The following is a 9,817-nucleotide window of genomic DNA, read 5'->3' as shown; positions in this document are numbered from 1 at the left end:
TCTCGTTTTGTTCTTTTGTAGATGAGTGTGGAACCATTTCACGGTCAGGGGCCAAGAACCAGCAAACAGCCCAGGGGTACCATGCCAGGATGGCCCTGAGGGGACCCAAGGAGATGCAGCTGGGGTCCCTGGTGACAGTCTGATGACAGACTTCTGGAGGGGAGAGGGGCGGCGCGCAGGGGCAGAGAGCTCAGTGAGAGAACAGACCACCCCTCCGCCTCGCCTCACAGAAACAGTGGACAGTGCGGTCAGGGAAGAAAGGCCGTGGCTTCCTCAAAAAGCAGGAGCCCAAACTAGGGGGCTGGTTAGGAGAACAGGACACCGGTGTCCAACACCGACGTTGGGAGTCAGACAGACTCAGCTAGAGTCCCGGCTCCATGACTTCCTAGTTGTGTGACCCGAGGCGAGTTACTTAACCCCTGTGAACCTTTGTTTCCTCCTCTGTCGAATGGGAGTGAGGATAGCACCCACCTCACAGAGCTGTTGGCAGAGCTCAGTGAACACCCTCTAAAGCCCTGGGCGCAGATACTGGGGGGCAGGGGGAGTGTTGTGGAGTGACTCACCCCAATAGCCCACCCCAGTTCGGTTTATGGCCTCGCCTTCCGAGGAAGTGCTACAAATTAGCCTCATTTCGGTAAAGCCCTTCTCTTCTTGGGGAGAAGGCGGAGTGGACAGCTAACACGAAGGCTGGGCGATACATCCTATGCTCTTAAAAACGCACTCAGGGATTGGTGTTCTCATTCTCCTTGTTTCACGGAGAAAACTACAGTAGAGCCATGTGGGGTTCATTTCTCCAAGGTCACACAGCCGATGAGTGGCAGAGCTGGGATTCGAACCCAAGCCGTTTGGCTCCATGAGTCCAAGGCTTCGCTGCTTTTTAAACGGAATGGGGCTTCTAAGTCGGAACTGAAAGGGTAGGGATTTGTGCTTTTAATGTTTTTCATTTCTTTCATCTCAGTTGATTCTGATAGCAAAGGTATTGTTTTCCCTTTTTACAGATAACCAAGGATTGAGGAAGTGAGTGATCTGGTGGTGCCTGCCCCCCACCCCGACACACACACACATAAAAGAGGACATCATTAATTAATTAGCATAACACCCAACTCAGAATTATTGGTTCCTTCCTCTGCAACCCACTGAGTTTTATTGTCTGAGGCTCAGAAGGGGCTGACTGGGATGGGGTCCAGTCTGGAGACCAAGTTACAGCAGGAATGGCTCAGCCTAGAGAAGAAACGGGATCCCCATCTAAAGTATTTGATGGGCATCCAAGGAGAAGCGGGTTTAGCTGATTTTCTGATCCCAGAGAGCAGACCTGGGACCAATAGGTGGAAATGTTAGGAGGACAGATCGGGGTCAAATAAAGAAGAACCTGACTTCTTGTTTTCCTTGCTATTACAAATTTCACACACGGTATTGAAAGCATCCCATACCAAAGCAACAGAGAAGGAAGGCCCCGTCACCCTCCCATAGTCCTACGCTCCTCCTTGGGAGGTGACACTGTTAACATCTGTCTTGGTCCTTCCAGGCCTTGGGAAAGAGAGAAGCTTTCTAACAACTGCCGAATAGGAATGGCCGCCCTGTGGGCATGAGGTTCCCGTCCCTGGAAATGTCTGGAGAACCACTGGGTGGTCATGTGCCAGGGTTCGTGGGAAGAATTTCTGCTGGGCGTGGAAGGTTGAATTAGAAGACCTCTCCCAGTTCTCACACATTCTGCCTGGAGGCTTGGGGGTGGCATCACGCAACCCTTAGGGGTGCAGGCAGGTCCGGAGCCCAGGTCTTCCTAACAGGACCTGGATAAACTCCTCTCCCAGCATGATTTTCCTCCAAGTCCTTTACTCTGGAGGGGAACTCCCTGCTAGTCTGCCTCTTTCCAGCCAGTCATGGGTTGTATGCCAGGGCAAAGACTGGCATTCGCGGTGCGTCTGGGCCGATGACTCGGTTGATACCCCGGGCTTGGGTTGATGATGTGTAGCCGGCACCTGTCCCTACAGCCGCCCGGGGCCCTGACAGCCTTCTCACCTTGACCACCTGCCTTCCTTGCCAGGCTCCGGGCCTTTGTGGGATCAACACAACAGGTGGCCCAAGAGCTGGCCCAGTCACGTGGCGTTGTGGTCACCACACCTAAGCCTCGGACAGCGTGTGTTGCTCTAAGGGCCACAAGGGCTGCCAGGGAGGCTGGGACCCTGCTCTCTCCTGGGGAACCTCAGCTGGGCCTGGCCATAGCATCACGGGCTGAGGAGAGGGAACCAGAAGGAGAGCTGTCGTGGCTCCAGGTCAGAGGGGTCAGAGGCCTTCTGCTGTTGGTGCTGGAAGCTTCTCCTTTTCTCACAGGGCTGAGGGACCAGCCTGCACCCCTCCCCCTCCCCTCACTCCCGGTCACCAACATTACCTGCCTTTAGGGCTATTCCCTAAGAGTCTCCCCAAACTGCAGGGCTCTGCTTTTTGCTGAGTTAGAGTCCCTGCTTCCCTCCATCAACAATTCCTGGTGTGGGGAGAGGGGGTGGCCAGAGGAGGTCCCTTCCTTTCTCTCTCTACACACTCTCCCCTAGGTGATCTTGTCCATGCCTACAGTCTGAAACACCTTCTAGGACCTGGTAACAGCCAAGTTTGTAGGTCCGGCCCAGAACTCTCCTCTCAACTCCATTCATTCATTCGACAAACACACAGTGAGCTTTTTCTCTCTTCCCGGCCCTGCTTTCCAGGTTGGGTGTACATCAGTGGCCAGAGCGCACAGCCCCTTCTCCTTCCTGCTCTCCACACCCACTCACCTTGCCCGCTCGGGCCCTCCCAGGCACCTGCTCATGACCCAGCCCCCGCCCTGACACTGGGCTCTGAGTTCACGGCCCTCCCCTCCGTGTGCTACCACCATCCACCCCGAGGCTGAGCCAGAAACCAGGGTGTTGTCATTAACCCCTCCCTCTCATACCTTAATTCACTCACTCACTCACTCTCACTCACTCACCACACATTAAATCTTTACCAAAGGCCCTTACTGCATCCTGGGGCACTGACAGTGAATCAGGCTAGCAGGATCCCTGCCCTCAGGGAGCTTACATTCCAATGTCATGGGGGAGACAGGCCAAAAGATGAGTAGATTACAAAGCTATGTAATGATCTCTCCCATGCTCATTCCAACCCATTACAGTCCTGTCATTCCTAGCTCTGAAATACACCTCGCAAGCCCTCCACCTCTCACTCTTCCTCCCTGGCTCCCATCTGCCTTTCTACAAGCCCGTCTCCTCCTGGCAGCCAGATAGCGCTTCTTAAAATGAACACTAGGATCCCGTCACCTGGGCTTAAACCCTCCGTGTAGCCCGCACCCACCCCTACAGCCTCCCGGGGCCCTGACAGCCCAGATGCAGGGATTCCCACTGCATCTGAATAAAATCCGAACTCTGTCAACGTTAAGGGGGGCCCTCAAGGGCCTGCGGCTCGTCAAGCCCCTCCCTGCCTCTGCCCTGTCACCCAGGCCTCTGTCCTCTCAGCCACTGAGCCTTTCTTACACACACCGTCTCTTCCAGCTTTAGTGGAACACTGTGCCCACCTCACCGGACTCCTTTGCCCAGCTGAGTTCTCATCCCTCTGCTCTGGCTTTAACTGTCACTTCTTGGTGGCCCTCTCCAGTGCCCCGTGCTGTCTCCTACCACTGCAGCTGGCTCATTTTCTCCCAGGGGCTTAGCACGCTTTGGAACAACCTATTTGTCTCTTGCCCACCTCCCTGTAAGTACCTGGGGCCCAGCACAGTGCAAGGGTCTCCATAAATACTGTGTGAATGAATGAACAGGCAGACCTGGCCACGCCATGAGCAGCCACCGAACTACATCCGCCCCTTTTCCTCCAAGCTGTCTCCAGCTGGCTTCTGCACCTCACTTCTAGGGCATTCCTGGGAGTCCTTGGGGAGGAACGTGAAAGCTCTTCTCTTTACATTATGCATTTCCTGCCTGAGAAACTGTCAGAATAATGAGAAGGGCTGCGAGAGAGGGAGGCTGAGAGGAGAGCTCTCGGAGCTCTTCCTGCTCTTCCTTCTGGAACTTGGCTTCCACCTACCGTTTGGGGAACTTGTGCCAGCCCCCTCCCCCACCGCGAGCTACCTGAGGGAGCTGATTCACCTTGGCTCCCCTCGGGGCCCTGTCCTGCATGGTAGGTGCTCCCCCTGGGACGTGGGAGTGAAGGAAGGCCGTGATGGAGGTGGGAGGGATGAAGGCGTGATGAAGAGGGGAAAGACAAGGCTGGCAGGGACAGGGGTTAGGGTGAGGGAAAGAACACGAGTTGCCTGGCCCAGCGGGGCCCTCAAGCCAGTCCCCCTCCCCCACACGCACTCTTTCTGGAACTCTGAGCCTCCGGTCCAGCTCAGGCCTCTGGGTGGGACGAAGGGGGTCCTCCAGGGGCATCCTGAGCCTTCAGCTCAAGAGCCTGGGGCCACTGGGGTGTAACTACCCCTGAGGGGACCTCTGTAGGGACCAGAGCCTGGGATTCCTTAACTCGGGGGCAACTCCATTCCTTATACCCCTAGAGACCCCCTCACACCTCTCCCCCGCTTCTTCCCTTTAGGCCCCAGTTCCAAGGACAATTACTTCAAATTCAGTATCAGTGATCAAATGTTCAAATCCTACAAACAAGGGAAACACACAAAAACACTTTTCTCCATGCCCTCAGCCCTCACCCAAGAGGGGTCAGAGAGGAGGTGTCCTGCCTGGCCCAGGCCCGGCCAGCCGCCCGTTGGGAAGACCAGGGGTGAGCCCAGGAGGCCCAGGAGGCCCCGAGGAGCTGTTCCTGGACTAGCTGTTGCCATGGTGGCCCTCCCTGGGGTGGCGGCTGCCTAGTTGCTATGGAGAGAGAGCTTTGCCGCCGCCACCACTCTCAGCATGGAGAAGCTGCCCCAGGAGGCTCGCCCTTCCTAGGCCACTAGACGGCCAACCTGGGGGCCCGTCTGTGCCACCCTCTCAGTGCACTAGGGGCCACAGCACCAAGGAACAGGAGTCAGAACTAGCCGCCTTCCCAATACCCCAGCTGCATCCAGCCTCATGCCTCAGGACTGCCTCCTCCCCTGAGGGACAACACTGTACTCCTGGCAGATCGATTAGGCACCTCATTTCTCTCAGGACACCCCTAGAGGTGGCAACCAGCCCCCAGGGAGCCTGGGGGTAGGACGAAGTGGGTAGGGTGTGTGTAAGAAGGCCCCAGTGGTACCATTCTCCCTCAGGACCTCAGTGTGCTGGACTGTGACTAGCTGATTTCCCTGGACAGAACCGGAAAATTGGTTTCTAGAATCCTCCATCTCTCTTCCTGGGTTTTTCTCTACCCTAACTAAATGCCACCCCCTTACTGCATCTCAAACACCCACACATTTCCAGGGCCCTTCTGTTCTCTTCACCCTCTCTTCATGGTCTAATCCACGCATCTATGAAAAGTATCTTGTGCCAGTCATCCACACTCTAGTATAAATTAGGGTCCACACATATTTTATTTCCCAGGACACAGGATTACTAGACCTCCTCTCAACTTACGGAGTGAGAAAGAGCCTCCTTCTCTGTTGTAGGAAGTCCTGACATCAGAGAGCTCCAAGCAAGGTAGTTTTTTGTTTGTTTGATCAGAGGAGAAAGCAGGAGCTCCTTGTGTGAATCAAATTAGAGGCCAAGGTTCTACAAGGAATTCTGGCTTCGCTTTGACTAATAAAAGAGAAAATGGAGCGCAAAAGGGGAATCAGAAGTGATATGCAGTAGGAGCTGCCTCTGTCTAGAAGACCCTTTCTCTCCTTTTTATCCCCTTTCCATATTCCAGCGTTGAGTCCTCTGCCTGGCAAATACTTATTCATCCAAGGCCTCAAGGCCCACTCAACTGTCACCTCCTCCAAGAGCCCTCCCTGGACTCTCCCTTTACACTCTCACTGTACCTTGCACGCCTTCCCCCCGCCATTGTAGTACTTAGCACAGGGATAGCTTATTGCTTGTTGACTCATTTATGGGTGCTTCTCTTATTAGCGCTCTTATCTCCAGCCCCTGCTCTGTGCCCAGGAGCTCAGTGATGAATGAATGAGCAGACAGGGAATGAGCTAGTTGCTCACTGCTGACTTCCGTCATGTGCACCTGTCATTCTAGCCCATGTCTGGTCTCAGAATTTGTCCAGAACCATTCCCTGGGATGCTGGGCCTCTCCCTCTACCACCCTATGACAGTGTGCCAGCCAAGTCTCCCCTCCTGCCATCAGAGCCCCCAACCACAGCCCCCAACTCCCCTCCGCTTCCCAGGCTCTGACCACCTGGGCCTTTCTCTCCTGGTCTTAATGGCTTTGGACTGGTTATCACTGGAGTCTACCTGGGAAGCCTATGAGCTTATGTCCTGGGTTCCTCTCTTCTCCATCTTCCACAGGCTCAGTCTTCATGAGAGTGTTCTTTTAGGAGCCTCCTGCCCTCTCCGACTCTCTGAGTGCCAATGTGGGTAAAATCCCTGCTGCACGAGGGGGCCATAGAGAGAGAGACTGGAGACTGTTGTTCCCACAAGAGCCCAGGCCAGTCCCGTGCCATTGCTTGGCTTCAGTTTCCACATCTGTGAAATGGGAATTAAACCTTCCCTGCCCTCATCCAAGGGAGGTATGAAGGTTAAATGAGGAAGTGGGTAGATGGGTCTTCTGGAACCCCTAGAGCACTACCTGAGGTGAAAGGTTATCATTCCTCCGACCTTCTCTCAGGGATTGGGATGTTCCTCCAGAAGAGAAGAGCTGATGCTTCTGGAAAAAGTAAGAGCTCACACTGAGTGCGTAACAGGCCACGCATTGTTCTAAGCCTTCTGTGTGGATGAATCCTCAGAAGAAACCCAGGAGGTGAGGGCCCTAAAAGGCCAAATCACTTCCATTTTACAGATAAGGAACCAAGGCACAGAGATTAGCCTGACAGAGATCTCACAGATAGATTTCCCATGCTGATTTTGACCTGAACCCATTCCGCCTGGCTCTGGGCCCCACGCCCCTGGCCACACGCAGCCACAGGATGGAGCAGGCCCCCTCGGCCCTGGCGCCACCACTCTCATGGATTAACTGCCCACACCCAGAATTCTGGCCGCCCCGGGCTTTGCTGCTCATGACCTATGTGACACCGGGTAAATGACTTAACCTCTCTGAGCGCTGGCCCCCTGCCCGCGAAGTGAAGCAGATTGTGCCGGGAGGAGGACACAGAGGTGGAATGCACGCAACAGCCCACCAGACTCAGCCACGCGGACGGTGCTCTGGGCATGTCCCCCATTTATACTTAGAGAAACAATCGGGGGAGTAGGGCTTGGCAGGCCTGACTAGAAACCCTTTTCTAGAAATCCTTGCTAGGGCCATTCACTGTGGGGGTGACAGGATGAAGACAGTGTCCAGCATGACGCAGGGCCCTATGACGTGAATGCTCATGAGGTGACCCTCTGGCGTGGCCATTTCCCTCTTGGTAACCCAGAAGCAGTGATACCTGTGTAGGCCTTCCCAGGGCAGTGAGATGTCAGAGAGAAGCCCTCGAGCGGCGTGCCCCCTCCCCTCTCCACCAAGTCCTGTCCACACACACCTGCAAGCTGTGGGGCATAGGAGCCAAAGGGCGGGGAGGTAGGAGAAAGCACTAGAGGAGAGGCAGAGAGCAGGGATCCTGGAGGAGGAAGGGGGGGGAGAGAGGGGGAGGAAGAGGAGGGAGGGGCAGAGAGGAAGGGTGGAAGATGGAGGAATAGGAGAGGAAGCGTGGGGGGAGGAGTGAGAAAATTCGAGGAGGGGAGGAGGGGAGGAGGGAGAAGGAGGAGAGACCAATCCCGACTGTGGGACCTAAAATGAACTCAACAGGCTGGAAATAGAACAGCTGGGCAAACCCAAAACACTGTTTGGGTGTCTGCTGAGCAAGCACGTGAATGAACAGAACTGGGGGAGCAATTCAAGGAAGAAATAGATCATTTCATCTCAGAGGTAGGTCAGAACAGGAGGCGTTCATTCCAGCCCGCCCAGATTACTCAGGATTCTTTTTCTGAGGGTGTTTTCTTTACGTAAGCATTATTTTTAACAGGCTGCCTTGCTGGTTGGGTTAGCCTGACGCCACCCCATCCTTGGCAAGTGGAAGGTTTCAGTTACTCGGAGACCAAGACCACTCTGGATTTTTATTGTAACTGTGGCCGTGTCTGGCTTCAGCGGAAGGAATCTTAATCCACTCTCCAAATGGAGGCTTAGGACGCTGAGCTGTGTCATGGGAGACCACCTTCCCTTATTAGAACAAAACCCAGTTCCAGGGTGGGCCAGGACTGGCCTGGGGGACCCTGCCTCCCTCAGCACCCCCAGGGCTCCATGATGCCTTTTGGTGGCCTCACTTGATGCCAGCACACTTCACCCTGGGAGGTGCGTTGCCCACCTGAGGCTCTGTCGCGGGGCCCTTGCCCTGGCCGTCAGTGGCACTGCCTCTCCGCTCCCCACTCCCCACCCCTGCCCCACCCCGCCCCCATAGCGCTCTTTCCATCTTCCTCCACCCTTCCAAACCCCTGGCTCTCTTTCCCACCTAGGCTTCTAGGGAGACTCCTGGGTCTCAAAGACCATTTGCTGACTCTCAGGGCCCATGAGCCCCCTGAAGTTGCAGCCAAAGCCATTTGTATGTCATATTCCACAGGAGGGATTCAGAGCTTTCCTCAGATGCCCCGGGGAGTAGTCTGGAAGTTAGAAGTTGGGCCAGCACAGACTATGAAAATAGCTGGAGCCAGGTGGCCCCTGGTGGCTCCTTTTAGCCTGCCTGAGCAGTCCTCCTCACTTTGGGGCTTTTGCTCCATCATGGATTTCTCTGAGTTCGACCCAGCTCTCCTTGGGACTGACTGTGGACAGGAACCCCGGGGGCTGGAGCTCTAGCCTTGTGTTTACCACTGGCTCTGCTATCTTTGGCAAGCTGCTTGCTGAGCTGCAGCATTTGTCAAGTTGGGGGTAATACTGCCCACCTTAGCAGGTTCTCCCAAGGCTCGAATAAGATCCCGTGTCCCAACTGCTTAGCCCAGTACCTGACATTTCATAAAGCTTAACTTCCTTCCTTCCTCTCTGTCTCTTCTTTCCTGGATGAACACTAAGGAACCTTTCCAAACTGAGCGGGTAGACTCCACTAGAGGATCTTTGGGGAAGACCTAAGCTGGAGAGAAAGAACACAGGCCATCCCACAGCCTGTCCAGGAGGCGCTGGGGCCGGAGGCTTAGCTCTGGTGGAGGATGGAAGAGAGGAAGTCTTAGAAGGCTGGGAGCTGGCAGGTGTGGGTCCATTCCCCCAAGTTCTGACTCCGTTTCCTCTGTTGCTCTGGGCTCCAGTTTTCATCAGAAGGCATTGCCACGGAGCCCCTGTTGGTGATCAATTCATGGCGACAAGCAAGGGGAAAGTCTTATCTCCAAGGAGATTAGACCAGAATTTTCCTGTTTCATCTGGGTGGTTAGTCCAGGACATGGTGATTATATATAACCCCAAGTGGAAATGGGCCCCCAGTGTCCATTGCCTTCCCAGACTGAACACTTAGAAACACATCAGCTGTAAGGAAGCTGATTTGAGACCCCTCGCCCCCCACCCCCTCTGCACACACCACCAAGAGAGATACTGATTGCAGAGCCATCCTGAACTCTCCCCTTCCCCTGGGCTGCAGGCTCTTGGCTTAAAGCGGCTTGTTCTGTGCACTTCAGGTAGAACTAGAAGCAAAACAAGTTAGCTTCCTCTTCTCTGACATTGAGGAGCTGGGGGACCAAGGAGGGCGTTTCAGAAAATTCAGGAGTTTCCTTGCCCTTGTGTGACCCGCCTCTCGCCGAGGCGAGAGACCAGCATCTTTGAGAATGCCCATAAAGTACTTGGAG

The sequence above is a fragment of the Phoca vitulina genome, unplaced genomic scaffold (genome assembly GCF_004348235.1).
Source record: "Phoca vitulina isolate PV1807 unplaced genomic scaffold, GSC_HSeal_1.0 scaffold2, whole genome shotgun sequence".
NCBI lineage: Eukaryota > Metazoa > Chordata > Mammalia > Carnivora > Phocidae > Phoca > Phoca vitulina.
Note: the sequence above shows the minus strand (reverse complement) of the source record.